The sequence below is a fragment of the Atta colombica genome, unplaced genomic scaffold (assembly GCF_001594045.1).
Source record: "Atta colombica isolate Treedump-2 unplaced genomic scaffold, Acol1.0 scaffold109, whole genome shotgun sequence".
In the NCBI taxonomy this organism is placed as follows: Eukaryota; Metazoa; Arthropoda; class Insecta; order Hymenoptera; family Formicidae; genus Atta; species Atta colombica.
This window is the reverse complement of record NW_017259194.1, coordinates 80127-101346: the sequence shown is the minus strand read 5'-3', so window position 1 is coordinate 101346 and position 21220 is coordinate 80127. Positions and strand designations below refer to the sequence as shown.

Here is a 21220-nt window from a genome sequence, read left to right as displayed (position 1 = left end):
TTAAAAATATGTTGAAATGAAGAAAAGCTTTCGTTAAATAATGAAAAGAACGTTTCACTAAGAGACGACAAATGTAATTTAGATATACAATAATAAACAATTATTGTCTTATAATATTTAAAATATGTATATTAAATATATATACTTAAAATGTATATTTGTATAGATCTTAAATTTAGATAATAATTGACGATTACCTTTTAGGTTTACCATACTCGGAATTAAACTTGCACAGGATGCGATATTATCAAATTAGAGTCGCAAGAGACTTGAGTTTTGGGTAGATCTTTGAGTTCTTTTTCAAGAGAGGATTAGCACAAGAGAGACAGTGGTATAGATGAACATCTTATCGTGGCGACTGCTTGGAGACAATTGCGCTCTGCAACGACGAGTTGCAGCCGTTTTCGAAACAATGAAACTATTGCCTAGCGGTGAATTGAATGTTCATGGAGAAGTACACGTATTCGAATTTAAATTGATTCCATTATCGTTTCTGACTAATACCTCCCTTTAGAGAGCGCGCGACACTTTTGTCTCGTTTACGTTGGCTCGTTGAGAGAAAAGAAAATTTCGATGAGTAAATATATTTCGATCTTTTATTATTGCGATCTCTCAAAAATATTGGAATGTATTCTTTTATGCATAAGATAAATGTTCCAGTTAGTAACAATCGTGACTGTTTTGCTCAATAAATCAATTAGTATAGATTAATGTTTATTCTAAAAATGTTAATATTCGAAATTATATATGTTATCTATTACAACGAATTTTGAACAGAATTAAACGCTTTTGTAAATGTTAAAATATGATAATTATATGGTCCTTTCGAATGATTTTAGAATAGGCGATTGGGTTCGGTTATTTCGTACACGTTTACACGCTGCAACAAATCTATCGCCTATACAAAATCTGTTCTTTCCGTCTTTTTTCTTAACTATTACGATTGGCGAGCTCCATGAATTATGAGTATTAGTATTCTATTATTCCCTCTTCTTGCATACTCTCTATTTCGATGTTAATGAATTGCTTGCATCATCGGTTTCGTGGTTCGTGGGGGTCGATAGCTCTGTTTAATTGGGTGAGTGTTCGGTTTTAACCGAATGTGATGCTGTATTAAATGAGTGGGGCCTGTGACTTCTTTGAATAAGCTTGGTCGAGGAAACTTCCGTAGTTCCTCCCCTGCGGTACGTTTTCGTAACCCTCCTGTCGCGGCCAGTATTAATAGTATTATTCCGGGAATTGCATTTTGGTGGTGGCCGGAATGGCTAGGCCGACTTTCGATCTCTAACAGTACAGAACTGTCCAGGGTTGGCCTCACATGAGAATATCGAAGGTCGATGATTTCTACGTCGCATGCACTCTGGAATCAAGGATCATGTTCCCATTGGCTAAGGTCAATCTCATCCTTCTCCGTTATCAATGACTCACTTAATTCCTGCAGGATTTTGGTCGTATCCTGATTGACAAACGAAGTCTCGGACCCAATGTCTAGCAGTGCCTCGAATATTCGTCCCCACAGTCACGTGCGGTCGCGAGTAGTAAGTTACTGGGGGTCGCGCTCCGATTCGCGTCGCGTTTTCCGTCAGCGGGTGATAGTCGCGAGTTATTACTCCGTCCTTTCCGCATTGCGAGCTTCCTCAGCATTCGGCGGTATTCGAAGCGCATGTGCCCCCTCTGCTTGCATCACTAGCAATATTCGGTACGATCGTATATCGCGGCAGCATTAGGAGCATCGTGTGTCGGAGCCATTGCTTTTGTCTCGGCTTTCTCTAATGTCAGCAATCGTTCGCAAACCGCGGCGTCCCTTTCCAAAAATCTCGCGTACATCTCACGTCTTGGCGTCTGATACGCCACTGGTATGATGCATGTTCCGGTATAAATATTCAAGTTGCTGCAATTTTGACGTGATGCCAGTCCATTAAGTCAAGGTGATGGCTTGACATATTTTCCCGATTTCTGTTTTTTCGCGTGCACATCCTCTAACAATTGATACGCGTCGACTTGCGGTAGGAATGTGCTCTTAAAATGAGTGACAAAATCGTTCCAAGTTTCCCATTGCCTGCATTCTCCCTGCACTAGGTTAACGTGTCTCCCCGGAAGAATTTCGGCAGCCCTTGAAAGAATTGCTAATCAGTATACTCGTAATCCTTTCAGCTCCTCGATACGCTCAAGAAACACCCACGAGTTCTTCCTTTCGAAGTATAACCCTCACTTCCTCATCTGATTTATGGCAGGGCGGGTATCCAGATTAGATTCGGCCGGGCTTTCTATGAATTCTGTCGCAGAGAAATCAATGGTGATGGCACAGCTCCGATCGCCTAACTGCACGAGTTTACTGGTATTGGTCAACGATCCACTAAATTTCTCGGGATGTTTGTCCATATATTGACTAAGTCATCGAGCACCCCTTGGGTTTCTGATCCTAACTGTAATTCGTCTATTAGCCGGTCTTTACCTTAAGTCTGTATATCCAGCTTTTCATTCGCGTTTGTGCCTCTCTCTGACGTGCCGGTTTCTGTTCAGGCACCATAAAATAACCTGAATTCCGTTGCGCGGAATAGCTCGTCGGATAAATGAGTCGGGCAGAGAACGAAAGAGGTTCGTTGTGGAAAGAGAAGGCGCTTACAGAGAAACGAATGCAATTATGTAGCAAGATGAAATAATACGCACTTTATTGTACAGCACGATACTAACAGGTAATTTAGAATACAACAAAATAAGATACACTAGAATAATGATAGCGCTCGCTGCTCGCAGTAATGTGAACACGCGGATCCAGGCGCTGGTGCGCCCTGGTGTCACGGCGCAGTAATGCGGGACGAATGCTAATGTGGCGCGGGTACACACCAATCGTGGCGCGGCCACATCGCTGCATGTAATATAGCGGTATTCAGCTGATGTTCGACCAGAAACATTGTGATTTCTCGGAGACGTATGTTACATATTTTTACCAGTCTCGTGCCGTGGAATTTTTTGACAAGATCCGACAGCTCTTGCGCTTCCTGGTGCTTATCACCATGGATTGCGATGGGAGGACGAGATGGTCTCATACAACGAGGCAAAACGCTTCGATTACGATGGCTGTATTTGAAGATGATGCTATCGTGTACGTTAAGGGACGCGAGAAACGAACATGGCTGTGAAACTTGCTAGACGGTGAGCGAGAACGCATGTACATCGAGATCTTGGATGCAGTTACGAAGACATGAAATCTTTATCTAATCTAGATGTTACTAATACTATACGATGCAGACAACATGTTAAGAATTGCGCGTTACAAAATGTATTGAAAATACATAATAAATGTATTGAAAATATATAACTGTTGGTTGCAAAAGAATTTTTTAAATAATATGTATTTCCTTTCCCTTCCTTTATAATACATGTATGAACAATATGCATTAACGTATGTATAAACATATGTACACGTAAATGTATAAACGTATGTATAAACTCGTGACAAAAAAAATACGTAGAAAGACGTCATAAAACGTGTCGCAATACATTCGAATTTCTTGGAAAGAGGGGAACAGTCTGTCTCCCCTCTTTGATTCCAGAAGTATTATCATATACGTCACAATTTACGCGCAATCAATCTTGCGATACCTGCTTGTACGAACAGTTAAAAAAATGTACTTCACCAAAGAGAGCAGCGCATCGTACAATATGAAGAAGGAATATAACATGTAAATTTCAACGTTCTATACACAAAAGAAATATTTTTTAACATTATGTATGTACACAATACGGAGCATCGCGCGGTTTACTGAGCAGACGAATATGGGTTACAAATTTTTGGAAATTGGAATCAACGTTGGTTCACCGAGTTACGTGGACATCGCCCTGAGAGATCATTGCGGACATGAACTGTCGCTGTCTTTCAAAACGTGGAAGAGCTTCTACGAGTAACAATGAATTAGAAGATGCTTCTAAATGAATACAAGGACAATTTTATAAGCGTTGGACCGCTAACCATCAGTGTTTGTATGCTGAATGATGCTATGCTCGTATGTCTCGATTCTTCATCCGTACGCATTACGATGGCTGAAACGACGCTACGCCGTATATTTGATGGGTCAATGTAATGTTCAAATGATTAATCCGACTCGTCGATACGGTTGATGTCAAGTACGCGTCGTATACGTGATTCTCCAATATCATGTCTGAGAACGTTATACGCGATAGCGACATCTTCAATGGACAGCTCGTCGATTGCGAGCTATTAGCTTTAGTTTTTAATACGTACAAAAAAACCAGTCTAATAAGAGTGAATAAAAAATTTTCATTCGCATCACTACATATATACTTTCTTTTACTCCCCATCCTTTGCCTCTTTCAATATAGTTTTCTACTAGCGAGCACTAGTAGAAAACTGTATTGAAAGACTAAAAGACGGCGACATAAAAAAAAAAGGATTTTTACTCTATTGATTCATTTCTTCCGTCTGCTTTCTTCACTCATGTTACGCACTCCGATCGTCACGCTCTATTTTTCTTTAACATACGAGCCCTTGTTACCTACGCATTTTTTGTGACATCTAGAGTTCTATAGAGTTCTATAGTTCTATAGTCTGCAAACATTTATGATTTTAAGTGTTTCATATGCGCAAATTTATCTTAGATATGGCAAAGGATGCTTCTCAGCGTCAATCTTTGCCGAATTTCATCTGCGCGAAGTATTCGTTTGTCGTTTCGAATTATTAATATTTCGAATTATAGTGAATTAGTAAAGAGTTTGCACCGTGAGTGATTTTTATAATTGTGCAAGAGTATTCTGCCATTTAGGTGATAGAATACATTTGCACGTTTATGTAATTAAGTGAAAGTGAAAGTGATAGTTATTTTAGTGTGATTTTTTAGAAAAAGCTTTTATTATCTCCATCCTCATATTGAATTTGGATCGAGGCGTAAATGATAAGCAACCTGTCAGATTAGAAATCCATTACGAGTCCCGTTGAGGGTAGTTTTTTCTTTTTTATTTGTTTCAAATATTTTAGCGAATTTATGTTTCTTATGTTTAATTTTATACTTCAAGTATCTTATGATTAATAACGAACCGCAGATCAAGCTCCAGTTATGGAATGAAGTGGGGGTACAGATCATCCTCTCGGTAAGTATAATAAATATATTTATTTTCTAATTCACTTTTTTTAATTTATTTTTTATAATACTTTGTTTAGATTCATTTTTTAGGTTTTTTCCAGGATTTTTTCAGGGGTGTACCTCGTTACTACATTAAAATAAAAGGATTTATAAATATTGCCAATTGGCAAATGATTCAAGCTGAGAGACAGCGGGAGCGGGAGAAACAAGTGGACATATGAGAGGAAGATGACTTCTTTTTAGCTGAACTATTTGATCTCCGACCATGAGCCCGATCTGGAGCTTTTTTCTTTTTTGATAATAAAGGGGATATGCCTATACATATTCCGGACCTCGGGGGAGAGCCCGAGGTTATGTGGGGCACTTGCACCTACTAAAACTCTTTCGGATTCTGCACTGGTCCTTCAAGGATCCCCGGGAACGCGTGCAGCATATTTCCAGGGACCCTGAGACCTACCAGTCTCATACCCGCCGATATCTGATACCGACTGCGCGGGTGTATATTGCCCATATGAGCAGGAAAGGGAATATCCCTCCCTGCTCCTTCCCCCGTTGTTATGAGGGCTGAATTGGGATCGTCGGCCTTCACCGACTTCCCCAAACCCCTCCCGCTTGGGTGTATGAGAACGCCCAGAGAGCGGGGCATCTCTGTGGTGGTTGAACGATGAGGCCATGCGTATCACCTAGCCACTCTTCAGTCGCCGTTAGGAATCCTCCCCCCTCCAGACTCCTGCTAAGTGGGCTTTGGAGACCCACTGCTCCCTGGGCGGTTTCTGCTCGCAATCTGCTATTAGATTCTGTTTGATTTTTGCTATCAGTCTTACTGTTTACAATGTTAACAGATTTTGTTTCGATAGAACAAGAACAGAATGCGACATCAGTTGTGATCAGTCTGCTAACATTTTCTGATCAAATCTGCTACTAGACTGTCGACATCCTGCTAACATTTTGCTATCTAGGTATATATTGCACAGACAAAGTTCGCAAGTGGACAGTGTCGACATTGCCTAAGTTGCCTCCTGTACAGTTGTTATTGTACAACACAATCGTGAGCAATGTTGACACGGTCCAAACAATGTCCACTTGTCTTTATCCGTGACTTTATCCGTAACATATATATATATATATTGCGAGTACAAATAAGTTTCCGCCGTTTGCAAAAGACGGCGCCACTAATAAACTATAGTTAAAATTGTTCGATGTAAAACGATATATCGTAAGATTGGACATCCGGCAATACCATAATCTTGAAATAGTAGCGATTTTGTATCAGCATCATATATTTTTTTTTGTACGAAAATGTTGAGTTTTGTGCCAAATAAGCGTCATTTGCGGAAACTTTTAATTTACTTCTTTAATTTGAAGAAATCTGCAGCTGAGGCTCATAGATTGCTTGTAGAAGTATATAGTGATGCTTATCTTAAGTGAGAGAAGTTATGAGTGATTTCAAAAGTTTAAGAACGGTGAATTTGACATCGAAGACAAAGAACGTAGCGGAAAGCTGAAAGTGTACAAAGACGCAGAATTGGAAGCATTATTGGATGAAGATTCGTGTCAAACGCAAAAAGAACTTGCATTTACATTAGGAGTGACTCAACAAACAATTTCATATCGTTTGAAATCATTGGGAATGATTCAAAAGCAAGGGAATTGGGTTTCATATGAACTGAAGCTGAGAAACGTTGAACGCCGATTTTTCATATGTGAAATGCTGCTTGCCAGGCATAAACGAAAGGGTTTTCTGCATCGTATAGTCACTGGTGATGAAAAATGGATCCACTATGATAACACAAAGAAGAGGAAATCATGGGGATCACGTGGCCATGCTTCAACATCGACAGCTAAGCCGAATATTCATGAAAAAATACTCATGTGTATTTGGGATCAACTTGGTGTCGTGTATTATGAGTTGCTCAAACCGAACGACCATTAGGGGCTCTCTACCGAACACAATTGATGAGATTGAGCCGAGCACTCAAGGAAAAACGCGCTTACTACTACTCCAGGCATGACAAAATTATTCTCCTGCATGATAATGCTCGATCACATGTTGCGGCGCCGGTCAAAATCTACTTAGAAACACTCAAATGGGAAGTTCTACTCTACCCGTCGTATTCTCCAGACATTGTTCCTTCCGACTACTACTTGTTCCGATCAATGACGCATGGCCTGTCTTCACTTCAGCAGCACTTCACATTATATGAAGATACTAAAAATTGTATTGATGATTGGATAGCCTCAAAAGATGAAGTTTTTCCGACGTGGTATCCATATGCTACCAGAAAGATGGAAAAAGTAATGGCTAGCGATGGCCATTACTTTGAATAAAACATTATGTACCGTTCTTTCACAATAAATGCTTAATTTTTGATAAAAAACGGCGGAAACTTATTTGTACTCCCAATATATATATATGCGAATGTAAATATGAAACCGGAATTTACCAATAGATGGCCAGCTGTCAATGTAGTTGCCATCAGACGGCGCCATTGATGCCATTTCCTTGTTCTGACATCTGACAAAGATTTTCAACTCACAACAATACAAGTTTCATACAACGTAGTTTGATAATAGCGTTGAACATATCGAATTTTGTGCCTGGAAATTACGATTTGCGGACAGCATTGATTTTCTGTTACCATTTGAAGAAAACTGCTGCAGAATCGCATCGAATGCTTGTCGAAGCTTATGATGAGCATGCTCTTGGTAAATCACAGTGCTTTGAGTGGTTTAAAAATTCAAAAGTGACGATTTTGACGTGAGAAACGAAGAACGTGGAAAACCACCGAAAAAGTTTGAAGATAGCGAATTGCAACCATTGTTGGATAAGGATGATGCTCAAACTCAACAACTACTCGTGGATTAATTGAATGTGACACGAGAAGCCGTCTCATACGTTTGAAATCCATGGGAAAGATCCAGAAGATGGGAAAATGGGTTCCACATGAACTGAAAGACAGCAGGAAAACCAAAAAACTTGCGAAATGCTGCTCGCCAGATACAAAAGAAAGTCATTTCTCCATCGAATTATGACTGGCGATGAAAAGTGGATATATTTTGAGAATCTTAAGCGTAAAAGATCATAACTCCAGGCGAACCATCGACTGCAAGGCCAAATCGCTATGGACGGAAGACAATGCTCTGTGTTTGATGGGATCAGAAAAGTATGATCTATTATGAGCTGCTAAAACCTGGCGAAACTGTTAATACTGAACACTTCCGACAACAAATAATCAATTTGAATCAAGCTTTGTGTGAAAAACGACTGGAATATCAAAAAGGCAACACAAAGTGATTTTGCTTCATGATAATGCACCATCGCACACAGCAAAACTGATCAAGGAAACGATTGAGGCATTTGATTGGGAAATACTTTCGCATGCGGCTTACTCACCAGACTTGGCTCCGTCCGATTACCACTTATTTGCATCGATGGAACACGCACTTGCTCAGCAGCGCTTCACTTCTTACGAAGATGTACGAAAATGGCTAGATGACTGGTTTGGCTCAAAAGAGCAACAATTTTTTTGGCGTGGCATTCACAAATTGTCAAACAGGAAAAAATGTATAGCTACCGATGGGCAATACTTCGAATAAAAAATTTTTATCATTTTCATGCAATAAATGTATATTTTCTATAAAAAAATTCCGGTTTCATATTTACATACCTGATATATATATTAAGGCTTGTATTCAAAATGCGCTTACGATGTTAGCGCGCTAACATACTATACTTTACGCATATTATAGAATTTCAGAGATAAAAGCGCATTCTAAAAACGGGATTAAAAATATATATCAAGTGTGTTATTTAAAAAATATTAGTTCTTACCATTATTACCATATTTGATTATGAAATTTAAACTTATTTAAAAAAAATGATCAACAAATAGACACAACAATAGACATAAATAAATGTAACTATAGAAATAAAAAAATATTTATGTAAAATAATAACTTTTATCACATTTACTTCAAATTTAGAATGAATTACAGGATGCACGTAACTTAAGTAGTAAGTTACATGCATTCAGTAATTCATTCATAACGATTAAATTGCATGATTTAATCACGAAAAAGAAGTTTAATTTTTGTATTTACGTACCTTACCTGCGATGAATGGATTCCTTTGCAATAGAGTACACAATTGAAGAAAATGTTCGCTTTTTACATTTATGCTCTTATCTGACACAAATCATTCGATCGCCCTCGCTGAGTTACCATGAGGCGACATCCAGTTCAAAAGCAAATAACAGAATACGCTCGTTAAATAGAAAAACTGTCAGTTTAGACAATATTACATATTTAAGAACTGTAGCAGAAAAATTGACAGAAAAGTTAATCTTAAGACAATTTTTTGGATTAATCTTGAGACAATTTTTTTTATGAATAAGAAAAATGATCAGTATAGCGAAACTTAAGTGCGGAGGTTTGAACCAATGAAGCATTTGATAATATTCAAATGTACGATAGTATAAAACTGTACAAGTACTACTAACATCATTAATTCAATCAAGGTTGATTTAAATCCGATTAAAAATGCTTTTAATTTCAAATTTCTCTATCAATCATTCTTATCTTTTATATTAATTTCTAAACGCGGATGAGACTATAATAAAAATACTATCAATGTAATATGTTACATATACAATTTCAAGTATAGACTATTACTATGTAACTCAAAACGATAAATTTGTTGATTCGTTGTTCCTTGTTTTATATAGATAATAAACAGCGAATTGAAGTGTTCAGTTCAGAAATTAATTAAAAAAATCAAAAAGGCTGATAAGAAAATTAAATCAAAGATTGTAAATAAAATTAGTTCGTTAGAAATAGCAGATAATTTTTTTCCTTTACCTTCTTTTACGTTCTCTCTTGCTTTCTTACGGTTTTGTTTTTTCAGTTTTGTTTTCAGTTATTCTATAATGGACTTTTTGTTTTCTGTTTCTTGCTTTTAATTCCTTATTTCTTTCATCTTTTCTCATTTTTATCTCTCGTAATTACATTGTATAGAGAAGTGATAAGTTTTGTGAATGGAATGGAATCTCCACATTTTCTTGAAGATAAGCAACAATACAAATTAAAAAAATTTTTTTTCAAATAATAGTAATGATAAGCGAGTTTAAGTTATTATATGGAACAAAAATATCTAATTCTCTTTTAGAGATGCTTGTGTTATGAAGATGCTATATTGGCAAGATACAGGAGCTTTTGGCTTGTACCCCTTAACAATTAGAAGATAGCGTAAATGTTTGCTAACATTCTCTTCAATTGTTCCATACTATATTGCAAAGTAATCCTTTCACTGGCGAGATATGTAATCACAAAAATTAAATTTTTTTTATGCAATTTAATGATGAATAAATTATTATTTAAATTATATGCATATTTATCCCATAATTCATTCTAAATTTAAAGTAAATATGGCAAACATTTTTATTTTAGCTAAATATGTTTTTATTTTTATAACTATGTTTATTTATATCTATTTTGTTGATCACTTTCCAAAGTAACCTAAAATTTCACAATGGGTTTCTAGCAAGGACATAGTTAGATTGTATAATGTTTTCGAGTATAAGTATTCATCTTCACTTTTTCCTCACATTTTTATTTTTTCATTTTTTTTTTGAGAAAAATGTGCATTGATAACAAAGTAAAGGAATATTGATCATTACTATAATAAATAAAAAAAATTGTATCAGTGTTATGAATCAGTATTAAGAATATGATAAATTAAATGGTGTAATAAATTAAACAGTTTTAATTACTAATGAAGGATAACTAATGATTTAAAAAATTTCAAGAATTTATATTGTTACTTATCCACAAGATAACGTGGAGATTTCATATCCTACACAAAACCTATTACTTCTACATACAAAAATAAAATTATGAAAGTTATTATAATTTTATAATATTATAACAAGAAATTGGAATTTAGCATTTTTAACTAATAGATTTAAACCAATCATTCATAATTTTATTTTTGTATAGAGAAGTGATAAGTTTTGTAAATGGTATGGAATCTCCATGTGTTCTTGGACAATATAGATTTTTCAAATTTTTTTAAAATAATGACAATGAGCGGATTCAAGTTGTTGCATGGAATTATCGATCGTCTTGAGCATCCTGTAAAACTTAATTTTGTAAATTTTTAATTTTGTTCGTTTAAATTCAGTATGTATGTGCATGAGTTTTATTGCTATATTAAATGCATTACAATAACATTCAATTAAATTGTTAAATTACATCATTCATTAAAATGGGATACTGGCTCGTCCTTCTAAGTTTGCTCATTTTATATTTTAATAATAGGAATTTGCTATATATAAATTGCAAATTTTCTCTAATATTGTCGTTTCAAATCTTAGTAAATATGATCTCATTATTACATCGAATCTACCAGAACGTAATAAAAGTATATTTAGCTAAATTAAAACTTTTTGCTATGTTTATTTTAAATTTAGAATAAATTACAAGAATGCGCATGCAACTTAATAAGTTAGATACATTCGATAATTCATTCATAACACTAAAATTACACGATTTAATCACGAAAAAAAGTTTAATGTTTGTGTTTATATACCGCCTTGCTAGTGAAAGGATTACTTTGCAATAAAGTATGCAACAACTGAACAGAATGTTCGCTAACATTTACGTTATTATCTTCTAATCGTTAAACAGTACAGGTTAAAAGCTTCCTGTGTCTTCTTAATAATAATAATATAGCACCTTTACAGCACAAACGTCTTTGGAAGAGATCAGAGACGGATCTTTTCTCAATATTTGTCACGCAACTGTACACGTCAATATATCCATGTAAATTTCAAGAAAATCCTTTTGTTCATAGATTTGAAAAATAATAATATATGATAAATCATTCCATTATTTAAGCAAAAAAGTATAAATGTTATATAAATTATAAAAAAGTATCTCTAAAAGAATGTAAGTATAAAAAATACAAATATCTCTATATGACCCAAAACTAACAAAAAGACAAAAAATTCAAATTATATTTTAACACACATACAATAATTTCATTATGTCTATATTTTCAAAAACCATATCGTGGATAAAATATATATCTGAAGAATTTACTTTCCTATACAAATCAGGCATTAGTGATGCTTTCCCGTATTTAAATAAAAATTCTTATTAAGAGCATGGATACAATATATCAGTCGCAGTACATTCTTTTTGTCTGCTATTTCCAACAGAAATGTCTGTAAAAAATCAAATGTCGACTTATTTGTCATATATATATATATAAAATTATGTTAGGAAGCTCCTCCTTCAACTCAGTCGATGGAGATAATTACTTTTTTTTCAAGCAGTTTAATTACTTTTCTTTCATCTATCTAGTCTATAGAAGAAAATAAATAATTACACATTTTATTTATTTCTTTACTTAGAAATAATAATAATTATTATTAGTAATACTTTAGAATTCTATCATTATCGATTTTGATGAAATCAGGCTTATTTGACTCATTTTTATACATAACGAATGAATCTATGAGGGCAAGTCAATAAGTTCTTAGAAAATTTGTCAGAGGGCACTCGCAGTGTCATGTCACATTACTTTTTGACAAGTAGCATCTCTCAGCTGATTACTGTCAAATTTTGAACGGAATTCATCGCGTGGTTTCATTTCTGTAGACGATTAAAGCGAACAATTTTTATATTTTTGTTTGCAAAATGGAAAAAACGAGTTTCGTGCAGTGATCAAACATCTACATATGAATCTACATTTAACGCCGAAAGAAATCGAAGCCGAATTGGATAATGTTCATAGCACATCTACACCAGCGTTTGCGACTGTATACAATTGGGTGAATAAATTTAAACATGGTCGTATATCCATATGTGATGCACCTCGTTCGGGACGTTCAATTGAGGCTGCTACGCCAGAAATCATCGATAAAGTCTACGATATTCTTTGACTGATCGACGAATGAAAATGCGCGAGCTTGTTGAAGCCACAGGCATATCACATGAGACAGTGATTTCAATTTTACACGAACAATTCAGTATGAAAAAGCTATCGGCAAGATGCTCATTGTGGACCATAAGCGCGACCGTGACGATTTCAAAACAACGTTTGGAGATGTTTCGACATAATCAAGATGAATTTCTGCGATTCATTACTGTGGATCCATTACTTCACACCCGAGACGAAGGAACAATCAAAACAATGGATCGGATGAATCAGCTCTGAAGAAGGCGAAGACTGTAAAGGTGGAGAAAAGCTGAAAAGATGAGATGGTCACAGTTTTTTGGGATGCACGCGGTATAATTTATATCGATTACCTTCCGTCGAAGCAAACTATCAATGGCGATTACTACGCAGCTTTATTGGATGTTTCAACAACATTTTAAAGAAAAAACGTCCCCATTTGGCGAAGAAGAAAGTATTCTTCCATTAAGACAATGCACGGGTTCACACGTACCTGGCACCGATGGCCAAATTCAACGAATTCCGCTACGAATTGCTTTCCCAGCATATTTTTTATTCGTCAGATTTAGCCTTCTGCGATATTATATCCAAACCTGAAGAAATGATTCGGAGGAAAGAAATTCACCACCAGAGAGCAGCTCATCGCCGAAACAGAGATTTATTTTGAAGAGAGTTGGACAAATCATATTATTCGGACGATTTGAAAAAATTGAAGAATCGTTGGATCAAGTATAGTTGAAAGAAGACTATGTTGAGAAATAAAAATCGATAAAATCGATAAAATCGATAAGATAAAATCGATAGAATCGATAAAAAAACTGTTTTACTATATTTTGCTAAAAACTTATTAACTTGCCCTCATAACAAAAAAAGCATCGTTCCGCTCAATGGATTACAGTCGTTTTATTTTTTTTTTCATAGATTCAATAGTCGTTTCTAAAGCATTTTGTATTCTTTAAGGGCCCTAATTCAGTCAAGAACTCTGCATTAATGGTGATGATACATAATTAGATGGTGGTCTAGCGAACTGAATACTTAAGCAGGAGCCTATGTCAATGTGCTCGCCTGCGACGCGCAGAAAGTGAATGAGACAGCTAGCTACTTCTCACATTAATCACTGTTTCAAATGACCGAAATGCTTTCTCGGCAATCTCGGCTGCTCGGTAGCTCGGCATCAATAAGAAGCAGGGAACATTCTAAATAACATATAAGTTTAATAAATTGTAGTAATAATGTATCCCTCTCATTAATCCAGAATAGTATAAATCACGTTAGAACGCAACAATTTACGAGATATTTAATTGTCTATGATTTTTCATGCGCTTCATATAATATACCTCTCCTTCATAAACTCGAGTAGCAAGAATAGTTCAGTAGAAGTAGAATTTTATCGGAAAAAAATTATAAACCAGCATATCTCTTCACGAAAGTCTCGAAAAGAAATATCAGAAAGAAATGCGTATGTTCGAGACTCGAGACTTGAAGAAAATATGCGAAAAAAATCGAATAGTCGCAAAAAGCATGTTTTTCGCTTATAAAACGAAAGATATTGATTGTTTAGAAAAAAATTGATATAAAAAATTCAAAATATCTACAAAAATGAAATGGAACATTAAAATCGATCTATTAATTCAGTAGAATAAAAATAAAAAAACACCGAAAAAGACCGTTTTTTCATTTGTTCTCTGTTCATTGAGATTTAAATGCAAAGCTTTGAAATTCTCATAAAACGTAGTCCTCGTAATCCTCGACGAACAAATCTAATCCTGAACAACCCTGAAATGTTCATTAGTTTTTGCAAAAAGCCATTTGTTCATAACCATTCCATTTGTTCTAAAAACTTGTCTGCGAAAAACTTAATTTCTTCATTTTTGAGCAAATAATTAATAAGTAATTTGCCAAATGTTAGTGTAACTATTAAAGATATGACACTAACTTTCGCAAATATAAAAGTAAATTAGTGTTACATGAAAAATATATTTTGCAACTATATTCAACAGTTACACTAACATTTAGCAAATTATTTATTATTTGTTTACATATTTGCATCTGCAATTAAATTCACAAAAACAATTTTGTACTAATAATTCCGTATTTAATTGTCCAATTGAACACTTTTTACAGCATATTAAATAAAGAAACATAGCTAATGTGATTTAAATTTGTTAATCGGATTCCATATTCAAACAAGATTTTTTAGTAATAAACCGAAAAAATAAAAATTCAAGAAACAAAAAACTAAAAATTTCATGATTACAATTATTTTGCGAAACATTTGATAAGCTATTTGTCTCGTCGAGCTACCCCAGATTTAAAAAAAAATCAGATTTCCATGTTAATTTATTGCTGAGAAAATGTAAATTTAGGAAATTTTAACGAAATCAAATACGCGCGAATCGCTAAGCGAATTGATCTTCCCCTTTCGACTGCGCGCCAGCTTCCCTCTAGGGTTGTTTTGTTTAAAACTTTCTTTTTAAACAAATGTTTAAAACAAATGTTTTAAATAACAGATTAAACATGCTTTTTTATAATAATTTAAAACAAATATTTAAAACATTATTTTTTTTAAATGTATTTTTAATACTATTTAATAGAGGAGAAGATACTCTAATTACATTTTACACGATAACTTGATTTACTTGGTTAATGATAATATTTAAGTTTAAAACTTGATTACATTCATTAAAATGTTGTTGAATCGATTTTGAACTCAAAATTACGAAATATTTATTACTTAGGACACTATTTATTACTTAGGACACTATTAATAAAAATGTGGCAACATTGCATAAACGAATCGAAGAGAAACGTGGATGATGATCTGCCATAAAAAGTCTTAAAAAGTTAGTTTTGTTTAGAAAACAGTAATTTGGTTATAAAATTAACATCAAAATAGAATGTATTGTGTTACATATAATTTTATGTATACAAATAATTTTATACAGAGTATTCAGAAAATAATGATAAATCTTTCGCATAGGAACAGAATGGACTAAAAAAACTAAACTGAGAAGAAAAGTCTTCTATCATTTTGCAATTTTTGCAATAATTAACAAGATATTAATTGCTAAAGATTGCCGAAAATTAGTCTTTAATAATTTTTTATTCGAATACTTCAACTTTACAAAAAAAAAACCTACAAGAGACAGTTCTTCTTAGTTTAGTCTATTCTGCTCCTATGCGAAAGATTTATCATTATTTTCTAAACATCCTGTATACAAGCAGCTTAGCAGCCTATAAAAAATCTATAATAACGTTATTATAGATTAATATTAGAACTACAATTAATTCAAGGAATAATTATTTTGAAATAAAAATCTCAAAAAAAAGCCATTAGTAATCAATTTGCATAAAGGACCACATTAGCAAAATGATAATGTTTAAATTTGCATAACTTAAAATATATACAGTCAATTAAATATTAAATAGCAAATATATTCAAATATACATATATTTATATGATAATACGCAAATTTAAAAAAAATAAGAAAGTAAGTAATTAAATGCTAAAATATATCTCAGAAACTTAAAATACTTGAAAGTAAAAATGCGTTATAATAAAATATAATAAATATATGCTTAAAAGGTATATTTTGTTTTAAATATGATTTTTTTCTAAAGCTGTTTAAAACATATATAAAAACAAAAACAACATATATTAAACAAAAAAAACTGAATGTTTTTTTTTTAAACACGTTTTTTTATCAATCCTGCTTCCCTCACTCTGCCCGGCGCACTACCTCGCTCGCGTTCTTCAATGGTTTTAAACAAACTTTTTCGGCAATAAAGTTCGAGAATTTTTCAACAACATTCAATTCTTTCTTGACAAATTGGTGTCAAAGATACTAGACGAAACTCTTAATCTTAAAAACTAAAGCCACAGTGATTTTTTGAAAAAAATTGTTATCTCGGTTCCTAATATCGGAAGGTAAGCTTTTTTTTTTAAATTTGTAGAAAAATGTCAGAATGTAGCTATTTGATATGATGTATATTAACGAAATTATTTCCATTTTTTATATGTCAAAAAATATTCACTTTTTAAGGCGTTTTTTAATAGTTTAATTGCAAAATTCGTTTTGTTATTAAATAATAATGTAATTTTTGAAGAAAAAAAATTGTTCCTATAAATTGTTATGCGACTGTTCAAAGAAATGAAGAATGCTGAAGAAATTAAGTTTTCCACAGGTTTTTAGTGGACAAATGGCTTTTTGCAAAAATTAATAATAAACATTTCAGGCTTTTTCAGAACTAGATTTGTTCATCATTACGAGGGCTACATTTTACGAATATTTTAAGAATTTCAAAGAATTTCAAAGAATTTCAAATTTTGCGTTTAAATCTTAATAAACAGAGAGTAAATGAAAGGTCTTTTTCGGTGTTTTTTATTTTAAAGAATTAGAAAGGATACGGGCAGTAGGAGTCAAGTGCAGAAGACATCATGCAAATAATATATCTATGAAGTGTAAAACTTCTTTATTCACTAAAACGCGCTTACATGTTTCGACTCATTTTTGAGCCTTCCTCAGAGACAACATAAACTAACATATATAAAAACTGTGAATAAAAATTATTCTGTCATGATGAGCTCCCCTACATCAAGAATTTAAATGTCGGAATTAAAACCAAAAAGAGTGAAAGAAAAAAAGAAAAGAAATTAGAAAATTAGGAAAGATATTAGGAAGAAAATTAAGAAATAAAATAGAATATGGAGAATTTATCAAACAATTGTAAGATTATAATTAATTATCCAGCAAATATAAGGACGCTCACCATGCTCACAGAGCATCATATCTCAAACATTACTATAAAAATAATTTAAGAACCGGCTCTTGATAATGGCCAGTCAGTATCAGACTGGCAGAATTACTTTTTGTTTTTTAGCTAATAATTTTCCGAAATAACAAATGGAAAAATATATTCTTAAAGCGTTAATCAATTTCAAAAACAAGAAAGTAATCGATAAACACGCCAAAAAGACTCGTTACTGCATACGATCATTTTGTAATTGTATTATTTCGAACCTATATTTTTTTATATCGATTTTTGTTCATATGATCAATATCTTTCGTTTTATAAGCGAAAAACGTGCTTTTTGCAACTATCTGATTTTTTTTCGCATATTTTCTTCACAAGTCTCAAGTCTCGAACATACACATTTCTTTGCTGATGGCCCTTTGAGACTTTCATGAAAAGAAATGCTTTATTTTTTTTCTTTCCAATAAATTCTACTATTGAACTATTCTTGCTACTCGAATTTATCAAGGGAAGGTATACTATATAACGCGCAAAAAATCGTAAATAACTAAATATTTCGTAAACTATTGCGTTTAAACATGATTTATACTATTCTAGATTAAAGGGAGAGGTACACTATTACTACAATTTATTAAAACTCATTTTTTTATTTAGGATGCCCCTTATTGATGCCTAAGATCGCCGAGCGACCGAGATTGCATTACCGAGAAAGCATTTTCAGTTGAAACAAGCGACTAGTGTGAGAAGGAGCTCGCTGTCTCGTTCACTTTCGGCGCGCCGCAAGCGAACACACGGACATGGGCTCGTGCTTGTTGTATGTTAGCGCCGCACCACGATAAATGACCGAACTTATAGATATGGAAAAGCGACGTTTTAACGAAATTAACGTTTTAACGAATTTTGACGAAATTTATGTTGCGTGTCATTTCGTTATTATTTGCTTAATTGTGAAAATGTGACTTGTCTCGTATTTATCAAAATCATAATTATCGATAAAAACTAAAGTTATCTTGGAATTTTATATGTAAAAACGTATATTTTACTCGTCAGACCGTGTGTTTCTTCTCGAATTTAGGCTCACTTTACGTGCCTTTTACGACCATTTACTGACTGTCAAGGGAGGAAAGGACAGTTTTCATCGATTTTTATAAGTGTTTTAAAATGATCACGTCATTTCATCCAAATTGTCTTTATTTAAAAATAGCAACATAAATTAACGTGTCATTCTTTGATTCTCACGATTCCAACATGACCGCCGCAACTAGTCAAGAACCTTAAGTAGCAAATTTGAGCAAACTGATGCTTTTTTCTGCCATATTCATACATCACGTACAATAATCCGTCGAGAAAGCCTAAATTTTTTTTATCAAGTTGAGAGTTTTTAGTACTATCTTCCCAGCAAACGAGAAGATTAAAATGAATTGAAATGGATTCAGATTTTCAGAAATATTGATTCACGAATGTTAAAATGAATGCTTTTCAATTCTGAATGAATTTTTATTCATTTATAGAAATTGCATGGAATATATCTCTATGCCTTTCAATCTAAAAATAATATTAGCTTTTTCTGTGGACACAAACACAATTGTGAATACTGTTCAATTCAAAATTTTGAATAGGAAAAGCAGTTTTCAATCCAATTGCATCCAATTAAATCCAAAAAAGTTCATTATTTAAAATTCGGATAGAAAAAAAATTTTAATCTATTTTAATTTTCCATTCTCTTTGCTGAATTATTATTTTTTATTTTTTTTATTTTGTCGGAAAAAATATGAATTTCAGAAAGAAATTCATCTGTGTAATGAAATTGCAATCCAATAGCTTTGTAGCTGCGCAATTTAATATCATAGATTTTATTCAATGATAAAATATTGAATGCTATGAAGCAACCAAGTTTAACCGCGTGTAGTACACCGCGTGATGATTCTCCTTCAATTTAGTTGATGTAAAAATAAGTAATGAATTTCTCACGTAGCCTTCTATCTATCTCTATCCTACAGAAGAAAATAAATAATAATATTATTTAACAATTAATATTTATAAGATAAAATTGTTATATCGATACATTATTAATTTTTCATCGATAATGTATTTATGTAAGTTTATTTATTTACACATAATCTGGAATTTGCAATCGTATTTAATTCACTTACTATCAATAAATCGCAACTCGTTTCATCAACGTTCCACTTCTTTGGATAATCACCGTTTGTGATATTATGTAATATTGCTATATTTTTTTTTATTTAAATAATATATAGGACACAACAGAACCACGCGACCGAAAATTTATTCGTTCTATTACATTGACTAACTAATAAATAACGACTCGAGACGTCAATCACAAATTTCGCCGTCGGCTCTCTACTCGATCGAGATCCGGATCCAATCATGCTCGGAAAAAAGTCAAGAACCAAGCAATAGATTTTCGACTGAAAACGCATATTCTCATGTACCCATTACTTTTTTATTATAGAATCATCTGTGAACCAATCTGTGCACATAAAATGAGCCTCCCGTAATTGATTGACAAGTCATGTTCTTCATCTTTTGCCACTACTATGTACAATGCATGAAGAAAAAAAGAAAGAGACCAAACTCGAGGATAAAAATGGGCTCGAAACATGGTGTCAGAAAACACATGAAAAATCGGGATGATGCGATTTTAATGCCATTGCAGGAAAAGTTGGAAATATATACTACATGATAATGTGTATGGAATACACATGTATGCACATTTTATTTTTAATGCAGAAATTTCAATTTGTATAAAATTTAATTTGATTTGATTAAATAGTAAATGCATCAATATTTATTGAAAAATACATACATTTATGCATAGTCATAAATTATCTTTAAATTATTATTAAATTTTTTAATTTACCAACATCAAAAAACTTTCAAATAAAAAGAATAAGACGGGACTTGAACGACAACTTTCTTTCTCAGAATATATTCTACGCATGAATATACACAAATTTATAGAATTACAGGAAAATAGGAGGAAAAATATTTATCAAATCCTCTAAATTGATAATTTTCTCTGACAAAAGCGTTCGAATTTGTTCTTCCGTACAGCGTATAAGAATAATAGGTGATTTCATTCGCTCATTTTTGCTCAGAAAAACTGTGACGAAATTGATGCAGTTCAGACACGTAATATTAAATAATGATCTGAAACCTAATGGCCTTTACAATCTTTCCAATTCACTGTTCAAGTGGCGTTTCTTTTATGATTAAAATCTACAGCATGTCTTCTTCTACAATTTTCATGATCTTTCTATCCCACTAATCATGTGTATAAATAACTGTATTAATAAATAATAAAATTATTTATTATGTTGTCACTTATCTTAATCTTACTTCTGTCTCGAAAAAAATGTTTTATTATATATATATATATATA

At 33.1% G+C, this 21220-nt stretch overlaps 1 pseudogene; it reads left to right on the top strand.

The window, feature by feature from the left end:
• Positions 1-12808: 12808 nt before the first annotated feature.
• On the top strand, positions 12809-13821 carry LOC108693203 (annotated as a pseudogene).
• The last annotated feature ends 7399 nt before the right edge of the window (positions 13822-21220 follow it).